Source organism: Toxorhynchites rutilus, chromosome 2, assembly GCF_029784135.1.
Source record: "Toxorhynchites rutilus septentrionalis strain SRP chromosome 2, ASM2978413v1, whole genome shotgun sequence".
NCBI classification, from domain to species: Eukaryota; Metazoa; Arthropoda; class Insecta; order Diptera; family Culicidae; genus Toxorhynchites; species Toxorhynchites rutilus.
Genome location: NC_073745.1, coordinates 78,196,648 through 78,219,447, shown reverse-complemented (window position 1 = coordinate 78,219,447; position 22,800 = coordinate 78,196,648). Strand labels below are relative to the sequence as shown.

General features: G+C 39.5%; 1 protein-coding gene and 1 long non-coding RNA gene across 4 annotated transcripts in view; one reads left to right on the top strand and one right to left on the bottom strand.

Moving 5' to 3' along the window:
• Window positions 1-2,475: 2,475 nt before the first annotated feature.
• Window positions 2,476-5,255, bottom strand: LOC129770912 (uncharacterized). Of its 2 annotated transcripts, XR_008742235.1 has the most exons (4): window positions 5,015-5,255; window positions 4,797-4,836; window positions 2,870-2,954; window positions 2,476-2,781 (listed from the first exon to the last, which is right to left on the bottom strand). It is a non-coding gene; the product is annotated as an uncharacterized LOC129770912 (long non-coding RNA). The 2 variants fall into 2 exon arrangements; XR_008742236.1 differs by lacking the exon at window positions 2,870-2,954.
• An 8,336-nt stretch (window positions 5,256-13,591) lies between these two features.
• The window catches only part of LOC129768129 (sialin-like), a 41,250-nt gene continuing 32,041 nt past the window's right edge, over window positions 13,592-22,800 (top strand). Inside the window, exon 1 of one of the 2 annotated variants that reach the window (XM_055769568.1) lies at window positions 13,592-13,772. The gene's annotated coding sequence lies outside the window, so the exon portion shown is untranslated. Of the gene's footprint in view, window positions 14,053-22,800 lie in introns of both variants that reach the window. The other variant, XM_055769567.1, reaches the window with a different exon arrangement.

Genomic DNA, 22,800 nt, shown 5'->3' with positions numbered 1-22,800 from the left:
TGTCAACGTCCCCTCCACTGCAGTCCATAATTATCTCTGGTTTTCCTTTTGCCACATTTATTTAGACATCAGCATAGATAACCAGTGGAAATTTGTAATAATCGAAGATTCCAGCAAAAATTTGCGTAAACGATTCAAATGTTAGTCAAAATATTTATTAAAACTAATATAAGAGGAACTGAATGTGCCCAAAACATACATTTATCGCATTTTAAGCAAACATTTGAGGCTCCGTAAAGTCTGTTCACGCCTATGAATGTATACATCATTAATTATTTTTTGCAGATATTCTAAGGCTGAGATTTGACCAATGTTGATTGTCGGCCGTGGTGTGAATGGATTCTGTAAACATGAACCGGCGTTACGCCCAACACATGGTAGATAATGCAAATTTGTGACGTGTCGATCCACTATTAGAATCATTTTTGTCTAACTGCTAATTACCACTAAGAAGGACAAACGAGTTATATTTGTTAGTATTTTGTATTAGAATAAAAGTGCAAAATACATTCCGATGCAGAGGTTTGTCTCGCTATGAGTAATAAGTCAAAACTTCGAGTTGTCTGTCCCCTCGGTGGAATCAAAATTGAAAAACATATGATGAATTCTAATTGTTATCTTAACATCCACAAACAAAAATATGGATAGAAAAAAAACAAGAAAGCTGTTATCCACTTGAAATTGTTTACAATGAATGTGTGACGATGATTTCGCTAACCTATCAAACAAAGCATCTAACGTACTCACTGTAACTACCTTGTGTTAATTTGATTACTAGACTTGGGTTTTTCGTGATACAACGCGATGTCGAAGTGATAATCGTTTAAAGAACAGTATGGCTGATTCATTGCCACTGAATAAAAAACAAAGTATTCAATTTCTAATATCCATTCTGTAACCGAAACAAAGTCGCCAACTTTTATTTAACTGTATCGAACAATTTGAAGTGTCTCCATTTCCATTTTCTAATTTTCCTCGCCGCATCATTTTTCTAGCGAGACAAACACAAGAACAAAAAACAGTTCAAATCTGATTATCCGTTCTCAAGTGATGATGAGTTCTACGTACGGAACTTTGTTTTCTATATAATACACATTGAGTTGTCCGAAATGTTCCACAGATAACGAGCACATTGAGAGGATGATGAAGAATATTCTTCGGTACATGACACGTGAATTAGCGGATTCACTACAGATATCTGGAATCAATTATGATGAAATGGGTGAATCAAACTAAACACAAAATCGAAAAAAAAAAGAATATCGAAAAGCTAAATAAAGCACGTGAAAATATGTTGCTAGTCGAAGTACATAACTGAAGATAACTATCCCTCGGAAAAAATCCTTAAAAAATGCGCTTGTACCAAGAGTTACTTTCGTTTGCCCTTAAAAATTATTTCGTACCGACCTCTTATCTGCACCAAATGATCTCTACACAAAAACTTCCAACACAAAAAATATAACCATGTGAGGACACGTGCTGTCGGCTTTTATGTTCGTGCCAGACGGAATGAACATTAAAATCTGCATCTATGATTATTGGACAGCCAAAAACTCACATCACATATAATTATATGCAACACTTACGGCGTTTTCGGAGGTGGAACTTTCGCATACTTCGTACAACATCTGCAGCATCGAAATTCATTCAATTTGCAACAGCAAATCGGCAAATTTTTATATCTACGATTTGCTAGAAATTATATGGCCAACCTGAGACTATGCGTGACACAAAATTTGACCATGTGAAGTCGATTTCATACACAGCGCTCTGATTATTGGAGTTCGGCGTCACGTTTACGTCGTTTTTATGCCCGACACATTTATGCTAGCTGTGATTTCACACCATAGCTGAATTGACCTGCGGTTGCTAACTCATTCCAGCTTTGGATTTACAAATTGTGCAATTTACCTCTCGTCGATTGCCGCCGATCAGAACCCAAATTAATGGGTCCGGGAATGACTAAAGAATTAAGGTATGGATAGCTAGAACGAGTGTTATGGTAAATTAGAAGTTTGTCAAGGTAGAATGCCACGGAGTTACGATATGAGATATCTTACATTCGATTCATATAATGTTGAAGCGGCCCAAGAACACGGATGTTTCAACGCACGATGATTTGCATTGCAGAGAACTGAACTGAAACTAAAAATAGAACTGAAATGCTATAACTGGGTAATCTTATGATGTTAAATAACTCATGCAACTGCAAAAGGCGCTCCTTGATGCGAGAGCGTGGCGCATGAGCAATATGAACTTGCGCTTAAGCGAGCCAAACTGCAAGAAAGCAAAGAAAAAAAGTCTGAAAAAGAGCAAATTCAATAAATCTTGAAACTGCAACTGGTCCGTAGGGATATACCGCAAGAATGTAATAAGAGACTGTAAATAAAGCACCAACAGGACACAAATCCATTGGTTCCATCCAAGGCATGAGCTTTTTTATCCAATAAATTATACATATTGAAAATGTTCATGTATTGTGCAATAATACGCGCAGTAGTGAACCATACTTTGGAAGAACATGTTATTGTAAATTACTGCCAAGATAATCAAGACGGTACAGGTTTACATTTTTTGTTCTCACAAGTTCGTTATACGGCGTAGGCGACTGTATGGTTAACGTGAAAGCTTCATATGACCTGGATTAGGTGAATATTCCGAAGTGAAAAATCCCCGACCACGTCTTCTTCCGAATGGAACGTGAAGTTGTAGGCCCTGGCCCGTGCATTGATGGGTCTGGGAAGAGTCGTCTGCAATCGTCCCCAGTGATCGGATCTAAACCTGATTAAATGAAGCAGAAATTAGTGAACTATAAAAATAATGAAAAAGATATTTTTGAATACAGGTGATTTGTGGTTGTTTTCAATACCTCAATTATTCTGATTTTGGTTCTTCAAATAATGGTTTTTATTTCATTCAGTTTTCATTTCATGTTAATGTCTCAATGTCTCAAACTACGAAAATTAAAGTATTTTTAGGTTGTCCAGATATGTTAAGAAGGTGGGAGGATAAGAGAGAAGTTTTTGTGATTTTTTTTTTCTATTCACGCATGATGTCCGCACACGATTCATGTAGGTGGGTGCAAGACTGTACCAGACTTCACTGTGCTGTTCACAAAAACGTCCCAACGGCTCACCCGCATGCGTGTGGAGAAACGACGATAACGGAAACTCGTTGACCAACGGCCCTTACAGGTCTCCGTCAGTTTATTTCTGCGTGTGTATGTCGACCAACGCGGGCGGTTAATAAGAAACGATTTTTCCAGCCCATATTTTCTCTCAAACTTCACTTTTATGTTTTATGTGTAACTTCTATTTGCTAAAATCTATCACGATTCGATTACTTCGACTGACCGTCGATTTTCGTCCATTTCCCTTTTCAGCTCATCTTTTTTTCTCTCCTCTTGATTCTCTCCAATCTTTCTTTTCTCTCTCTTTCTCACTTCTCTGAAGTGTTTCCCTTTCACTGTTTTGTCTTCATTTGGGACCGGGAATTTTCCAAAGTTTTAGTTCGTAATATTGCCAACAATTTGTTTTCTTCTTCATTCGGCTCCATGCCGTGCCATTCAAGAAGAAGTGAGTTGTTGGTTAGTTTTAAACTTACTGTTAGTTTCATTTCTAGTTAAAGAATCCTTTGTTCGTTTTTGTTTGCACTGGTTCTACTTGAATCATGAAAATAAGATCTGTGTCTGCCACCGTGTTCACCATAAATTTATGATTATTTAATATTTTTATATTTAATATTAGGATCTGGAATCAGGAAGAACAATGTCGACTACAACTCAGCCGTACTGCCCAGTTCAGCTCATCTCGTTGTACAATTTCTCAGAGTCGACTTGTGATCCCGGGAAAACTGTTCCTGAATAATAAACAGCGAATGGTGGACACGAGGATCTGCCTGTACAAATGGACTGGATTTGGTAAAATAGTAGAAAGTAGTTTTCCAAGTATGTTACGATTTGAAAATAACCGGGACAAATTACTATTATTCAAAACATAATAAGATCCGAATAAGAGTATGTTTAAAAGTAACGAACCCTCTACCGAAACCAACCCGATTCCCATAAATGCACGTTTTTATATGTTAAGGCACAGCATGCTGTCAAAAAACAAATATCAAATGACAGAGGTCAAGAAACTAACAACCCGAACAAATTGATAACTACAGCCATGGAACCGGTTGTGTAATTTCCGGTCCCAATAGAAAACATGCAGGATAGATGAGAGAGAGAGGCAGAGAGCGGAAGATAGTAGGAGAGAGAGGGAAATGAAGAAATGGTGGAGCTGTAAAGAAAGGTTGAAGAGACTCGAACCCTTCTTAGCACACGGACCGTAGAAGGAATCGAATCGAGGTAGATTGAGAAAACAAAAGTTTTAACATATTGCGGACCGCTCATGAGTTTTCTCGTGTTCCGTGTTCCGTCTGTTACGGACGGATCACGAAATAACCCGTGTTTTCTACACTTGATGGTTAAATACTTGGTTTGCCAAGAATCTAAAAAGACCTACCGATGGCTCGCCTTCGTCTCATCCACACCAAAGGAAACGATCTCATTCGAGGAATCCGAACGAATGAAGCGTTCAGTTTTGCCCCAAAACTGCGGTCCTTAATGCGGTCCACACGCACACAGGTGAATCGGTTGAACGTTTTGGAGGCCAGTATGGTGAGGTCTGGTAGACCCTGGCCCCCGCTCATCGTACTTGGACCGATGAAACCGACCCCTGTATGCGGGCATCGTGCGTGAGTAAAGAAAAAACCAAACAAGATCTCTCTCTTCAAACCTTCGCCATACATACCTGGATTCTACTCGGCCGCAACGATTGACTAACTACTAACCTGAAAAACAAGAAAATAAAATTAAATAAAATATTCTTACCCATTCTCTTCTTATTAAATACGATTCCTTTCAATATATTGGTTCTACATTCTTTCATCTATATCGTGAATCCGCTTCGTTCTTGATTAAATGCCGACCCTGAGGTTAACCTCTGCCTCTGAGCTAGCCAATACTTACAAGTTTCGCCGTCGTCGTGATCGTCGTCATGCGTGGAAGCGTTTTTTTTTTGTTTGATGCTCCGAGAAATTGTGCAAATAGTGTCACTTTGGAACGTGTTGGTAGATGGCCGGAGTTTCTCTGTAGGACACCCGCGGATGGTGTAGCGTTGATCAGGGTCCAATTGACAACATCAGTAAAAGGTCTTCCCTCTCTACTTCTTCCACTTCACTATCCCACTCACTTTTCACTTTCACGGCCAGGGCTGCCAATAATATTTTTCAAAAAAAACTGAAATATTGCCGTAAAAAAACTGGATCCTGTAAAACCGTTTTATTTTAAGAAAATCGGCTATGATCAATCTAAAATGATTTTTATACCCATTCGATTTCTTGAGAAATATAATCCCTTTTGTGTTTTGTTTTAACTCCCATACGTTGACATTTGAACAAACAGCGCAAAACTGTCAAACTGACGTCTCCGTGCACGGATTTATGTAGTGATCTATGTATTAGAATTCTGGAATAATTTTTAATTGGGTCCTACCATGTTATAAAATGGCAGATAAAAAATATTTCTGAGTTCAGCCTTCAAGTAGATCATTTGGACGTTTCATCTAGGTGTATCATTGTAGCGCTGAAAATGAACACAGCGATTAGACAACCCGAGCAGGAACGAATAGTTCGATACCTCAAAATAGTATGGATTAGCATGAGATACGAGACAAAATACCAGAGAGAAATATCATGAATGTCTTCCCATAATATTATTTCAATACTCAAATAAACACATTCAATGCCAAAACAACACTGCTCATATAATACTTAAGTGTTGCTGAAATCATCAAATTTTGGTATTAAGGAACTATTACCGTGTTCAAGTCCTTTTTCGGATGTGGGAATCAGTGCCTACGGTTTTTGGGATAAGTTCTAGAAAGGAAGAAGGAAGGAAGGAAGGTATTGAATTAGAGAGACTTTAAACTCTGAGAGTTCATTCGTCTCTAGAAAGGAAGAGCATTTATTGCTTCATTTATTGCACCAGTTATTTGTATATACGAAACGATAATTCGGTGTTATGTGTATAAGGTTTAATTCGGTACTAAACCTATTGCTGGATTCTGTCTATCTTCTAAGTGAAGAGAGCAAGTGAACAGAGAAGATGCGATAGCTCTCTTTCGATAGTGGTCAAATGCTGCGACAAGTTTTCTAATTCACGTTAGGCGTGAACGTTTTCTCATTTTTTTTTTTCTATTATTCATTGTTATTTTACTTCTTATAAAAGGCTTGTCCAAACCAAATTTTGGTGTCTAGATCAAAATGAAAATATTTTTGAAAAAATATGCATATCATGTATACTTGCAGAATAAACACAATTGCATATGCATTTTATGCAAAGTATGCATTAGCTCTTTAGGAGACTTAAAATTAAGCGATTTTGATTTTTTCGAGTAGGAAATTTTCTTAAGGCCTTGGGATACACTCACTGTCACTGTCTCATGTGTACAAGTGTGTTTTTTACAGTCCTGTTTACTTACGTTTTTCTACGTGTTTTTTATCCCGTTCGTTCTCGTTTCCGTACTTGCGAAGCTTCATTAGCGGTCCTGTGTTGTAAATGTGCTTCTGTATCTCATCCAGTTGTGCCGTTGTGATATATTATCACTTCTCGAGCGTGTTGTGTTTTTTGTTTTGATTTGCAAATCAACAAAAGCGCACTACTCTCCACGCCGATTTTTCTGTCCGAAGCGACATCTACCGTGAAAAATTCCAAACGGATACTCTAAAGCTTGCATCTTGCTATAAACCGCTAATACACTCGCCGGTCACCTAACTGTAGGCGCATAAGTATTAATTCACGCGAAAACCTGTATATTAGCGAATTACGATGGCAAAGCAATGCAAGAAGTGCTCTGAAGCGATAACCGGTATCGACATGGTTGTCTGCCGTGGTTACTGTGGAGCATTTTTTCACATGATCACCTGCTCTGGAGTATCGCGCGCACTTCATTCTTATTTTACATCCAACAACAAAAACTTATTCTGGATGTGCGACGATTGCGCAAATTTGTTTGAAAACTCGCATTTTCGTATTATTTCAAACAATATCGATAGGGAATCGCCGTTGAATTCTCTTTCAACGGCAATTTCCGAACTACGAACAGAGATAATGCAGCTCAATTCGAAGCCAACTGCTCAATACATTCCAACTAATAGCTCTACTTGGCCAACTATCGATCAACGAAGGGGCGCAAAACGTCCTCGTACTATGGAAATAACTGCACGTCCCGAACCATGCAATATTGGCAGCAAACCCACTCAGGATACTGTGGCATCTGTTCCTATTTTCAAAGCTGATGAGGATAGGAAATTTTGGCTATATCTTTCTCGGATTCGTCCTGATGTCTCCGAAGATGCAGTACGGACCATGACGAAAGCTAATCTGGAAATCGAATGTGACCCTCCAGTAGTTAGGCTGGTTCCCAGAGGAAAGGACATCAACACGCTCTCATTCGTGTCATTTAAGATTGGAATTGATAAATCACTTAAAAGCAAAGCTCTTGATCCAGCAACATGGCCAGAAGGACTAATGTTTCGAGAGTTTGAGGACAATGCATCAGAAAAATTTCGACACCCGCTTCCTCCCCGGGACGCAATAAACTAAGCACAATGGAAGCCCCTTATCCCCCCTTCACAGTCGAGCTCCTCCCGTCTACGATCATCAGTCGTCCCGGACCTGTGTTTGGGTGTGGAAACGGGGACTTCCACAGTGGTCCAACGGGCAAGTACCTACTTAATTTGGACAATTCACTACCGGTAATACCAACCGATTTCATCGCTTCTACGATAGAGAGATGCCGCAACGATATTCTCTCCTCGTCGAATCTCACAACATTGTCGATCACACCAATTTCACCGGGATGCACGCCTGTAAACCTTATGGAAGCCCCCAATCCTTTCGTCACAGTCGAGACATTTCAGCCATCGACCTTCAGCCATCCCGGTCCTGTGTACGAAAGTAGAGAGGGGGTCTTCCAGTCCTCTTCAGCAGGCAATTATGCATTTGATTTGTACGTATCCCTTCCAGTTACGCACCTTGCTTTCAGCTATCAAAGGCCGGGAGTTTCTGATATATCCAGTCGAGCGACTCAATTTGTAGAAGATGCAACCCCAGCCGTCGCTCTCAATCCATTTACAACACCTGAGCAACATCATAGCGTTGACCCTTCAGCTGCTCCTGGATACGATTCACCCCGACGAATCTTTGCTCTGTACTATCAGAATGTAAGAGGGATACGTACCAAAATTGTGCAACTGCGATTGCTGCTTTCTAGTTGTGACTATGAAGTGCTTGTCTTCACGGAAACATGGCTTCGTGCAGATATCGATAATGCCGAAATATCACCCGAATATAAAATTTACCGTTGTGATCGTAGCGCCCAATCCAGTCAACACTCTCGTGGCGGAGGTGTATTGATTGCAGTCAAATCTCACCTCAACAGTGGAGTCGTTATATTGTCAAATTGTGAAAACCTTGAGCAAGTAGCAGTTTGTATAAGATTGAAATGTCGATGCATCTATCTCGTCGCTGTCTACCTTCCGCCTAACTCAAGTGTTGACTCTTTTTCTGCACATGCCAGTGCAGTTCAACAAATCGCCGACCGTGCTTCTGCAGTGGACATCATTGTCTCTTTAGGTGACTTCAACCTCCCACATTTACAGTGGCAATTGGATGATGATATAAACGGACTTATTCCCTCGAATGTTTCTACTGAGCACGAGCAGGTTCTTATTGAAACTATGTTTACCATCGGATTACAGCAGTTTCATCGCTATTCGAATGTGAACGGTAGACTTCTTGACCTCATATTCGTAAGTCACCCTGAGCAGCTCGATATTATAGAGCCGACTGCACCTCTACTGCCGGTCGACACTCATCATGTACCTGTGGTCGTGCTTTTCGATGAGAGAAGTGATGTTCTTGTGGAACAAAGAACGTTAGATAGCGAACTTCGTTTTGACTTTCGCTCTTGCGATTTTGGGCGGCTTAAAGTGGTATTGGATGACATTGACTGGGACATTTTATTGCAAACCGGATCTTTGGACAGATTAGTTTCTAAATTTTACGACAAGCTTTTCTCAGTACTTGATGACAATGTCCCACGCAAAAGACGAGCAATTCACAACTCCAACAAACCCTGGTGGACCTCAGAACTTCGGCATCTCCGTAACGTCCTAAGAAAGGCCCGTCACCGTTTCTTCCGAACAAAAACCGAGATCAACCGCGTAAATCTCCGTGATATTGAAGCTCATTACAAGTCGGTAATTAAATCCACCTACGATAACTATCTGTCCAAGATCCAGGCCAGTGTTAAGCAAAACCCATCGTGCTTTTGGGACTTCGTAAAGAGTCGGCAAAATTCAACTCGCATCCCACGCAATGTTATCTTCGAAAATGTCCAGGCCAACACGGACACAGACGCTGCTAACCTGTTTGCCTCATTCTTTGAGAGTGTGTTCAGTGTAGCATATCCAGAAACGTGACAGTTTTGCTCATATTCAGTCTCACACCATCAATCTACCCGTCATTCGCTTTTCGGTTGATGATGTTGCAAACGCCTTGGACGATCTTGACATCAAGAAGGGATGTGGTACAGATGGCATACCATCCCTGTTACTTCAAAAATGCTCCACTGAATTTGCGAACCCTATTGCTCGCCTCTTCAACAAATCGCTTCAGGAGAAAACATTTCCAATAGCATGGAAAACTGCTTTCGTTGTTCCTATTCACAAATCGGGAAACTGCAATCAGGTGACAAATTATCGTGGTATATCTATGCTGTGCTGCCTAAGCAAGGTATTTGAAAGACTAATGCACAAGGTTTTATACAACGTGGCGTCTCCAATAATCTTCAATGGACAACATGGGTTTATGAGGCACCGTTCAACCACATCAAATTTAATGTGCTACGTCACCGCACTATCACGCGAGATAGAAGAGAGACGTCAAGTTGATGCGGTGTATGTCGACTTCGCGAAAGCTTTTAACACAGTCCCACACTTCCTAGTAACGGAGAAAATGAAATGTATGGGCTTCCCTGACTGGATAACGGAGTGGATTTCATCATACCTTTGTGGTCGCACAGCACATGTCGTCGTCAATGCAGCTAAATCCCGCAGCTTTTATATCACGTCTGGGGTACCACAAGGAAGTGTTCTGGGTCCACTGCTGTTCAACATATTCATGAACGATTTGTACTCACTGCTTTCATCGCTCAAGCTCTCTTTTGCCGATGATCTTAAAATATACCGGGTGATTTCATCTCCTTTGGACTGCGTAGTTCTTCAAGATGACATTAACTCAATGCTAGAGTGGTGCTGTGATAATGGGATGCGAGTCAATGAAGGGAAATGTAAGACTATATCTTTCGGTCGCTCTAAAAGCCCCATAGTCTTCCAATATAAAATGGAATTGACGATATTGGATCGCACAACGGCAATCTGCGATCTTGGAGTCACGATAGACTCAAAACTGAGATTCAATGACCATGTAGGCATTATGACTGCCAAAGCTTTCTCAGTTCTGGGTTTCATACGCCGCCACGCGTACGAGTTCAGTGATATCCATGTTCTGAAAATCATGTACTGTTCGTTGGTCCGTAGCATTCTTGAGTACGCTGCTCCTGTCTGGTCCCCCTTCTACGTAGTTCACAACCTGAGGATTGAACGGGTGCAGAAAAAGTTTATCCGTTTTGCACTAAGACAGCTACCATGGAACGACCCACTGAATCTCCCCCCCCCCCTATGCCGACCGATGCAAGCTCATAGGACTGGATACACTATCTGTCAGGCGTACAACGATACAAAGATTGTTCATTTTTGATGTACTTCAAGGAAACATCGACTGCCCTGAGCTTCTAGCTCAGGTGTCTCTAAATATTCCCATTCGACGCTCGAGGAATTCATCTCTACTATCGGTTCCATTCCATAGGACAAACTACGGCTACAACAACCCGCTAGATTCATGTATTCGTCTGTTCAATGTTGTATGTGATGTTTTCGATTTCAACTTGACAAAGAACGCATTTAAAAATAGAATTAACAATTACATCTAGTTTATAAGTAAATAATTCAGTCTGTACTAATAGAAGACGGTGTTGAAATAAATATAAATATAAATATAAATATATAAATATTTATAGCAATAAAGCTGTAGTATCAGCTAGAATTAGGTTTGAGTTCGCTCAGCTGTAAGAGCTAGGAAACGATCGCATTTTTTGACCGGTGGTCTAATAAATTGAACATTTATTTGTAAATTCAAGGCTAATGCTGACACTGAGTTCTACTCCCGATCTGTCTAGATTCTTTCCGGGTTGGAAATTATCTCGACATACGTTAGAAAAAAATACGTTCAGACAATGGATTAAGTTGTTTAATGATTAGTAATCTATGTCTGTGATATAACCAGTCCGTTTTCTTTTTAATGTAATTTGCCTACTGGTTCGTATGATAACATAAACGAAATACAGTAATGTAATTAATATCATCAAGATAGCTTGACCTCCTTAAACCGTTGTAAGGGAATGAATAAATGGGACCATTATCATTAAAACAAAGTTTGTTTCACAGTTGACGATAATTTAATGAACGCTTCATGTTAGATTTACAAATGAATTGTAATTTTTGTAAAGGTGGACCAAAAATTGGAAACAGAAGTCGTGACTGCACAAGTACCTATTAAAATGGTCCCATAAATAGGAAGTGAAATTTGATACATCGAAAACCAATTCTCCTTATGATGTTTCTGACCAGATAACGACATTTTAGATACCATAATTCTTCGCGAATTGCAGTTAACAAAAATCACCGCTACCATGCCAGCAATTCAGTGTAGTAGTAAAGGGTATTTCAATAGGAACGCTACAAAAGTAAACCGATAGGGACAGCAAACGACGTCATATTTTCCTGTGTCGTCGTTGTAGCGAATTTTGCGAAAAGATCTTGGCCTACATCCTTACAAGATCAAATTGACGCAAGAACTGAAGCCGCTTGACCACCAGAAGCGTCGTATGTTCATGAAGTGAGCTGAGCAACAACTTGAATATGATCCGGATTTTCATCGAAAAATCATCTTCAGCGATTGACGAAGCCATTCAGCTCATTCCTGGCTGAATGGCTTCGTCAATAACCAATATATGTGTTACTGGTCAGGCAGCAATACACACGTACTCCATGAATCACAACCGAAACCCGAAAAAACTACGGTTTGGTGCGGTTTATGGTCCGGCAGCGTCATTGGGCCGTACTTCTTCCGTGACGATCAAGACCGGCACGTTACTGTGAATGGCAATCGCTACCGATCGATGATAACCGAATATTTTTGGCCCGAATTGGATGATATGGACTTGGACAATATGTGGTTTCAACAGGACAGGACGGCGCCACAAGCCACACAGCGAATTTAACAATCGATTTATTGAAAAGAAATGACCCAGTCAATTGGCGGTCTCGGTCGTGCGATTTGACGCAGTTATACTATTTCCTGTGGGACTACGTCAAGTCTATGGGCTATGCCAACAAGCCAGCGAAGATTGATAAACTTCGTACGAACATCGAACGTGAAATTGCAGCAGTATCGACCGATTTATGCTTGAAAACCGTCAAAAATTGGGTTCAGCGTTTGGACTTCTGCAAGAGTGTCCGTGGTGGCCATGCAAAAGAAATCGAGTTCCATACATAATGTCATCAAATGTACTTTCACATGAAAATTGAATTTCGTTGATATCCAAAACCGTTTTTGTTTTATTCAAAAGAATTTTTGTCTTCTTGAAAAACCCTTTATTTGGCGATTTGCGATGTGAAGGAAAAGGGATGTTTGGCAATATTTTACAATATTCCGAAATGTTTTACTTGATATGGCAATATTTAAATGTCCATTTCTGGACCGAATAAATGTGTTCAATTTGCGAAATTCTGATTTTTTTCGATACAAATTTGTTTCTTAACTCTCTTATTTCGTCACCGATGATTTCTTATTGAGATAACTTCATTTGTCGGTTAAAGATGGGACATAAAGTAATGATCTCTGATTAGCATGAACATTGTTTCTGGCAGGAGCAGGAGCTTGTGTGTCTTTAACATAATACTTTGACGAAATAAGATGAAGAAACTAGAATCTTCTATTGCCATTTTTTGTTACCTTAATCCCATCCAAAACGAAGCCCGCCGCTCATTGGAAACAGAAGCACCATTGAATCTCAACCATGCTTCCACTGCTTCTGTTCTTGAAGAGCGCCAATGGTTCAACCGCGCAAAAAAAGCGCAAGATCGTACCTTTTTGCTCTTCGTACCGTCCTAGTCGCGTGATCATTGACGCGGAAATTATATAACATTAGCAAGTTCAACTGAAGCATCCAAATTGGCCCGCTGCTTTCCTGCCCATATGTGCGAGAGGAGGCTTCATTTCTCGACCGATCGACCGATCGTGCTCTCTTGCTCTCGAAAATGTTTGCCTACCTGCTCAGCTCAGCCGGTCGATCGAGTCAGCGGCCGTCAGTCCTCAGGTCAGTCAGGGGTTTTTGCCGGCTTAGAGCCTCCCACATCCCGAGTCGAGTCTGAAGCCTCGCGATCGCCGGACCGCACTCTGCTGAGAAAGTTTCGCACATACTAACGCAAACGTGTTGCCCCGACTTGGTTTTATTATAAAATTGGCATATGAAGGCATTTCTCATATCAGTCCACAGTGGTCGTTCGGCGGGTGATCATACGCGAAAATCAGGTCGAAAGTAGGTATCCTCTTTCGTTTGGCACTCTTCTTTTTTCGCAACTTTTCTGCCGAGTGAGTTTTAGTTAGTCGTCGCTGTGCAAAGTGGTTAGTGAGGAGTGTGTCGTTGGGAAATTTGGACTGTGCAAATTTGTGAAGTTGACACCGGTACAAGTTGTGTGAAATTTTCGGCTACGATAGTGACCCTACCCGGTGAAAATGACTCATAATAGCACCAATTGGGGATGCTTTGTGGTCTGATTAGGTGAAGAAACTCGTCAAGTTGCCACACTTGAACTAAGGTAATGAGCCGCAGCTGAATTGCATTGACAGCATTCCGATATGTTTTGGGAAACCCATGTTTGTTAAATAACGTTGAACGATTAAATTCTTCTAATAATGAGTGTATGTAGTGCACAGTTATGTTGGACATTTTCGTTGAAGATAGATGCAGATGTTTGCGAATTTCTTATTTTCATAATGAAAGTGTTAAAAAATAAATTTATGTTGAGTTTAAGGATAAGAAGTTTAAGATACGCGTTTACGATTTTTGCGTTGATGGTGTACAACAATGCAGGTCAGCTGTTACGAGATTCTCTTTTCGTGCTTACAACAGCGACATAAATCATGTCAGTGCTAGCCGAGTTCCACTTGATCGTGAGATATCTACTAGGACAATGGCCAAGTGGAGTGCTGGTGAACTGCATCGGTAGATCCTTTTGATGATATCGGAGCATTCATTGAGCAACGAAACGAGAAACACGTTTCTTGACATCGACAATTCAAGAAAAATTTTAATAGATCATTAGAAAAATTCAGAATAATGTGGATATCGCGTAGTAGAAGGTTATGATGATTAAGTCGAATATCAAACTTCGTGATTAATGTGAATTATTTATTTTCAAAATCAACGCGAAGGTTATTTACCAAACCAGTTCAATTAAATACTTTCAACGTTAGAATAAGGTTAGATCGGAGGAATAATTATTGCAATATTTTCAAACACAACTGGTGATACATTCATCCATCGTCATAATATATGTGTCAACACCAGATGGTTAGCTTTTACTATTGGTGGTTCGCGTTCAAAGTACCGTGACACAGTTTCAATCGGTTTTGATCAACAACATTGTCGTTTAACCAGAACTTCAAGTTATTTCAACTTTGCTCGTGCACTACAGCTTTCCCTTGCGACTCGTGGTCATCGGACATGGGTCATCTTGACAGATCTGGCACTTGGCACTCTTGTCACATTATTGATTGCAGTGGTTTTAAAGCTCGTGATGAAGTCTTTTCGTTCTGTGAGGTGTCTCGTTTTATAATTCATTGCTTCCTAAGGAGCTGTTTAAAAACTAAACCCTGAGTACCGACTACTTCCTTAATTGAACTAATAACGATGGTGAATAATGATTCATTTTGTCCAAAATATAATTTCATTGTTACTATCGATTGTCTCTAGAAATACTGAAGTGCAATGTGATGTCCTCACACTGATTGCACAACAAAGTTGTTAGAAATTCCAGGAAGATCTTTGGACGGGGAATATGTTTGGAATTATTGGGCTACAAATCAGAATTCGAGAGGAAAAAGTTGAAATTTCAAATATTGATGATCGCGGACGGAGTGGAAAAAATTTCATCAAATTGCTGTCCTTTGGAACTAGCGATCACTTGCAAGCACTAAGAAAATAAAGTAACGAGAGGATGACCTAGATTTCAGAATTTATAGAATTTATTCGGCAAAATTTGTTACAAATTTTATACTCAAAGTATTGCCCATCGTTAGTCACAACTTTTTCCCATCTTTCTGGCAATTCACGGATCCCTTTGCGGAAATAATCGGCTGGTTTGTTGGTTGACTGGTTGTTGGCTGGTTGACTTCATCATAATTGGAGAAGTGGTGGTCAAGTGGTGTTGCATCGATAAAAAAAAGATAGTAATCGGACGGAGCAATATTTGGAGAATACGGCGGGTGGGATAGCACCTCCCATTTCAGCGTTTCCTAGTATGTTTTGACCTGTTTCGCGACATGCGGCCGAACATTGTCGTGCTGCAAAATAACTTTATCGTGTCTTTGCTCATATTGTGGCCGTTCGCCTTCAGTGCACGGCTCAAACGCACCAATTGTCGTCGGTAGAGGTCCCTCGAAATGGTTTCATTCGATTTTAGCAGCTCATAGTACACCACACCCAACTGGTCCCACCAAATAGACAGCATAACCTTCTGGCCGTGAATATTCCGGTCGTCGATGTTGATGCATGGCCGGTGTATCCATACGTTGTCCGACGTTTAGGATTGTCGTAATGGACGATTCAAAAAACATTTTCTTCTGTGCCGTTGGAGCAGTTGTTCGCACGTGAAAAAACGGCGTTCGACGTCTCGTGACTTTAATTAATACGGCACCCAATGTCCTATCTTTCGGATCATTCCCATTGCTTTTAAACAATCGGATATGGTTTGCTGAGCTACTCCAAGTTTATCTGCAAGTTCTTGTTCTGTTTGTGACGGATCTTGATCGAGTAAAGCCTCCAATTTTTCATCTTCAAACTTTTTTGGCGGTCCGGAACGTTCTTCGTCTTCCAAGTCAAAATAACCACTTTTAAACCGTGCAAACGACGTCTGACACGTTCGCTCAGTTGGAATATGATCACCATAAACTTCCACCAAAATGCGATAACTTTCCGCAGCTTTTTTCTTCATATTGAAGTAATGAAGTAACACTCCCCGCAAAACAGTCTCGTTGGTATGAAATTCGACATATTCGAAGTGGCACAAAATTATGTTGTTTACGCTTCAACTTTTTGATTTCCTTGAATAATAATCAAGTTACGCCATCTGTTGTAAAACCGAAGAAACTTACCGGTACACCTAATAGAATTTATACGCATTATAAAAAAAGATATGTCCGAGAAGCAAAACTGGTTTATACCATTTTGTGTGGTATGCGCCAGTCTCTTGATTGTTGTGTAACGCGCACCAATATAAAGTCCCCTGGCTCTCGGTCGATCGATTGATGCTTGCACTGGTGTGAGTGCTCGCCTCTCGTCATTCGGCCATTGCATATTAATCTTCGCTGGAGGTAAGTCGCGTGCGGCAATCACTGCGAACCACATACATTGTCTTCAATAGTATGTGTCTTCAATACTTTTCATTCATTTGTCCGTTATCATTTGTACAACGAAGCTGGAGCTTTTCGTTCGACTTGATGAATGCTAAATAAGTTGTATTAATTATTTGTTTTCAATTCTTTGCTTTTCTATTGTTTTTGTACATTAGCAAACCTCAATAGATAAAGAAATATTGGCACCGCACTGAGACAAGTTCGTTGGAATGCGGTTACGTTCATCGCACTATACCAAAAACACAAGGTCAAAAATGCAACAGAGTAGAATTTTTGAAAGAATAGAATCAACAGATTGTCCAAATATTAGATTTCTCTCTCTCTCTCTCTTTCTCTCTCTCTCTTTCTCTCTCTCTCTCTCTTTCTCTCTCTCTCTTTCTCTCTCTCTCTCTCTCTTTCTCTCTCTCTTTCTCTCTCTTGCACTCTCTCTCTCTCTCTCTCTCATTCCCTCTCTCTTTTGTAGAAGAATTCGAAAATGATTGGTACACGATTACTTCTACCGCTCACGAGGTCAATACAAAAAGCTGGCTACATGTCGCAATTTGCTTCACTACATCAATGCACGCATTGTACTGAGTATTCATCGCGAAGCCTATTGCGGCGATCTTTTTGGCAGTTGACACACACTCGGTCACATGCAATTATATGTTTATTCCACCAGCACCATCATTCCACATTACTTTTCCATTCACGCTTCCTATGACAACGAATAAAAACAGAAAGTGGGTTATATCTATGGTATAACCCCAATGGTGACGTAAAACTATCGTTCATTCAGTGATCCTTTGTTTGAAGTTGAATCTGAATCCATTCTGAATGAATGAATTATTGAATATTTGGGGGACTTCGAAAACGAGAGCGTTACGTTGGAGGTACAAGGTTTTATGCTTCCAATATTGGATACGAAAATATTCTACTGATGGGGAAGAATAATCTTCAGAAGCTATCCTGTTAATTACGATTAATTGACAAATCACAAAACCAAATGTATTTGGTCACAATGTTACATGGATATAAAACATTCAAATATACTCTTTCACATGAATGTATTTTTAAATTCCCAGAGGAACTGGCAGATTATTTTCAGTAACGATTAGATATTTCCACATTTTCCTCGATACTGGAAGCCCACCAGTGGTTAATGCTAACTCGATAACCATCTGTTAATAGCACTTGACTGAAAAATATTTGGTCACAGTGTTACATGGATAGAAAACATCAAAATAAACTCTTTCACATGAATGTAATTTTAAATTCCCAGAGGAACTGGCAGATTATTTTCCGGATCTTTCTCGATGCTGAATGGCATCCAAACGGAAAGAATTCCGTGCGTGTATGTGTGTGTGTAGCGGCTGCTTCGATGGTCACCTTCTCTTCTCCTGAAGGATCGGCTTCTCTGTGCTCCCTCACAGTTTCAAACAAACTGCTTGCGTTTCAGGGCAGATCTCGATCCTTCGCCGTCCAGCATCCTCAGCAACGATGTTGTCTTGTCGATGTCCTCACGAAAAATGAATGCGTCTCACCCCCAGAATATCGCTTAAGTATGCTTTTTGTGCGTGATTGAATCGAGAGAAGGCGTGGTTTACGATGGCAATTTGGAAGGCAAACTAGAGGGGAATGAACTCTCTGAGCTCGGAACTTTCGGCGACTGAGCAATAATCGATTGCGGGCGCATACAATATTGGATACGGAAATATCCTACTGATGGGGAAGAATAATCTTCAGAAGCTATCCTGTTAATTGCGTTTGATTGAAAAATCACAAAACCAAATGTATTTGGTCACAGTGTTACATGGACAGAAAACATTAAAATAAACTCTTTCACATGAATGTATTTTTAAATTCCCAGAGGAACTGGCAGATTATTTTCAGTAACGGTTAGATATTTCCACATTTCCCTCGATACTGGAAGCCCACCAGTGGTTTATGCTAACTCGATAACCATCTGTTAATAGCACTTGATTGAAACATATTTGGTCACAGTGTTACATGGATAGAAAACATTCAAATAAACTCTTTCACATAAATGTATATTTAAATTCCCAGAGGAACTGGCAGATTATTTTCCGGATCTTTCTCGATGCTGAATGGCATACAAACGGAAAGAATTCCGCGCGTGTGTGTGTGTGTGTAGCGGCTGCTTCGAGATCTTCCCGGGGAACCGTTTGTGGCATCACTCTCCTCCTGATGGATTCATGTCTGGCCTAAGGTGCACAAACAGGCTCTTGGTGACACCGTTCATCCGCGCTTTCATGATAAACGAAGAGCTTCACCACAACAGCGACAACATGCTCCAATCGCTGTTCAATTAGAACTGAGTGGATTTCCGAGCGGCGCTCGCTTATATACCGATTGGTGATTTCAATAGCCTGTTTTGAAAGCAATTTTAAGACTATTGAAACGAGTTTTTGGATCAAAAAGTAACAAGTATAGAACGCGTAAACATTTTATCTTTCGAATGAAGTGTTTATCATACCATTTCGTTCAGTTGTTTAGGAGCTATTAACGCCCAAAATCTCGGTCTCCGGTGTAACGCTTTCGTTTTCGAAACTTTGATTTTACACCCCGGTATAGAAATGAAAGACGTAGTCCTACGTCAAAACAAAAACAATGTGGGCGTGTGAAGCGCAATTACAGAAGCGTTCTCCACCAAGCGACATGAAAATCGAAACGCTGTGTGCAATTAGACTTCGTATCGAATAAAACCGTAATTAGACATCAGCATCAGAAAAGACTTTCTTTTGGATCACTAGCTGGAACTTGTTTTTAAAATCATTAAAGGTTTATTTATACCCAAAGAGTTGAAAACGAGCGGAGCTTAAGTAACATATTCCCTCTTCCCACAGTATCCGTAGAACGAACACTGCATTCGTATTTCGAGCGAGCGATTTATGTGTACCTGATTCACAGTGGTATATAAAATTGTATCCGCTGCAACATTGGCTCGTTACTCGTTTTTAACTGCACGGATAAAATAATAGATAAAATGAATAGAAATTATCAAAACAGACATAATGGAAAATGAGAATATTTTCAATTTTTCGTTAATTTGGGCCCGGATTAAGGAATCGTGATGTATATCAAGTAAATCAAATTTCCAATTCTATCAAAATCCATCAGCAGCAAAAATAGCTGTGATCGTTAAAACTATTTTATTAAGATGCGACATGTTTTCTGATTTGGCACCCTGACGCAGTCCTACGTCTAAATGTGATCACTTTCAAATGAAACCGCTAGATGACTCCTCCTGACTCGGTGATGATATGAATCAAAATCTAAAATTTATCTGTCTTTGCGACGATAGTGAATAAAGTCCGATTGAATTTGCATTCTCGCGGGAATCAATATTCCGCAGGAAGTCCCGTTTCTGCATCTTCCCTACATGAAATAATCTTCAAAAAATAAATGGCAAGCATTGCGAATTAATCGGGCCTAATAGGTTTGGCGTCATCACATAGAGTACAGAACCAGTCTTGTAGTATCCATCATACGTCAAGATGATACATGTAATGAAAATCGGGACCATTTCAAATGCATATTTCGCGAAATCGTTATTGTAATGTACGCTAAATGGTATGACGGAAAATTCATTTAGTAATTTCTTGAGGTGAAATACAAGCGGCCAATCAATTAAATAATTCAACGAGTAACTTTTGTTTTGTTTGCGGTGTTTTTGTGTACATCGATATAAGGAAACCAAAGAATGCCGAGATTCTCGTATTTATGTTCGAATATCCACGTTGAGTTTGGCTTTGGACACATCTCAAGCAACATAAGGCAAGCAAACCAACGGTCTTCCCGGGCCATCTACAATAGTTAACAGTTAGGTTCAAAAGTTCGTTATATTCTAATATAATGTCGTTTCATTTTTCGTTTCGCTATCAAATGAAACATAACTTACAACAGTTCACTGCCACCCATAGTTCATTGAGGTTTATTTTGGTGGTTTATTTAGCTAACACTATCCTTACCTTGGTATACAAGTGGTTAATTTTGCTTTATTCAGAAGATCTCTGGTAGTTCATTATTCAACAGTATACCCAAAATTGATTTTTAGCTCATGTTTTGTCATCACAATTTATGACATCAAATGAGACATAACATAGCAGAAAATGTCATGGCTCACAAATACCGGTAAGCATTTGTATAATATACATGGTACATCAATATAAGATTAATACGAGCGAGCGAATCAAAAGACAAATAAGCTTTCCGCATACTTTGCCACATACACGGCCCAGACCGAGATAGATATTGTTCTTCTTCATGCGCTCCTTTTTTACTCTTAGAAAACACTGCCCAACTTCATTTCATAATCAGGTGCAGTATTATCACGTATTTGCTGAACAACTGCTGAAGCATCATTAGACATGTGGATAGCGTGGTTGTGTAAAATAGCTTTGCATTCCAGCCAGCCTTGGTTAAATCCCCATTGACGTCGTGTGGACTTTTTTTTATGTACAATCCCAAATGAAATGAAAAAGAAAACAGAAAGAGATGTCTGCACGCATACATACAAACCATTTTTAAGTTTTTAAAACGGCTCATTATTTGCGCATTTGACTCTCCAGCACACTAAATGGCATCATTTCTGTCAAAGATGACATGTTTTCTGCCAACGCTAGTTTGGGCGTAGCATTCTGATGAAGTTCGGTTTTCACGCAACTATCATTGAACAAAAAAAATGCAATTATTGGATCGGTCAACGCATTCTCCAGATTTGAACCGTTTATAAAATATATATGGAATTGAAATTGTGAAAGAAACCTCTCACTATAATATGGAAAGAATAATAAATATTATCTCGAAAAATTATTTTTGTCAAAAATTTACTTTTGAGATGGAATAACGACCGAGTGCCAATGAGACAACTTTAGCTAGAAGAATCGAAGCCATTTGGAATAAATTTTTTTTTTTTTTGAAGACCCTGATTTCATTATTTTTAGGATTTTAGAAAACTCAGACTTTGACGCCTTTGCGTCCCGTTTGAAAGTTCGAAGGACACTTTTTTCCTTACACTCATTTGCACTCTAATGTCCATACTACCTGCATCGAAAACAATGTTCTACTTTCCGATCTGTTTTAATATAAGTGAAAAACATTGAAAAACACTTTTCAGTAAAACATTTGGCCTTTTATTTCGAAAAACAGTGTATTGAATTATAATAAATTGCATTTAAGTTTTGAGAAACACGATACAATTGAAGTTCTTCTTCACATGTCGGTATTACCGCCACCTCCCCACGACTACTTTTATGATGATCCATACGTGTGCTTCAATGTGAGTATTTTTCACGCATACAGTCTGGTAGAATTTCGATAACACGTGTGATGTTATCTTGTATTACTTGATCGGCATTGACAATACTCTCGCAAAAAGTAGTCCAACGGAGTCAAATAGCATTCACCTGTCCAAAAAGAGAGATGAATTGTTTACCAAATTCAGTGTGCAATATGTTCATCGTTTCATGTGTTGTCTGACATGTGATACCGTCTTGCTGAAACCACATGTCAAAGTCATGTCAAAACCAAATGTGCTTTTTGCCAAAAACAGTGTTTCGATAAAATAAAAAACACATTTTTAACAGAGCATTAATTTTAATAATAAAATTCAATGATTAGTAAGCGTTGTGCGTTTGTAAATCTTCCATGATGAAATTACAATGAGAACTACACATTTGAACCATATCACCAATCACATGTGATCTCCGTGCGCCAAAAACAGGGCGCTGTAAAACCAAACAGCAAAAAAAATCACCCATCATAATGTACACATTGTTATGTTGTAGCGACTTGACTAGAAATAAAATTAGTGCAGTTTTGAATAATCATTGCCGTACGATACTTTAATGGAATACAGTAAATGTTATGTCAATATTAGGATAAACTTTTATGTACTTTGTTGGTATCTCAAATATGCTTACAAACCG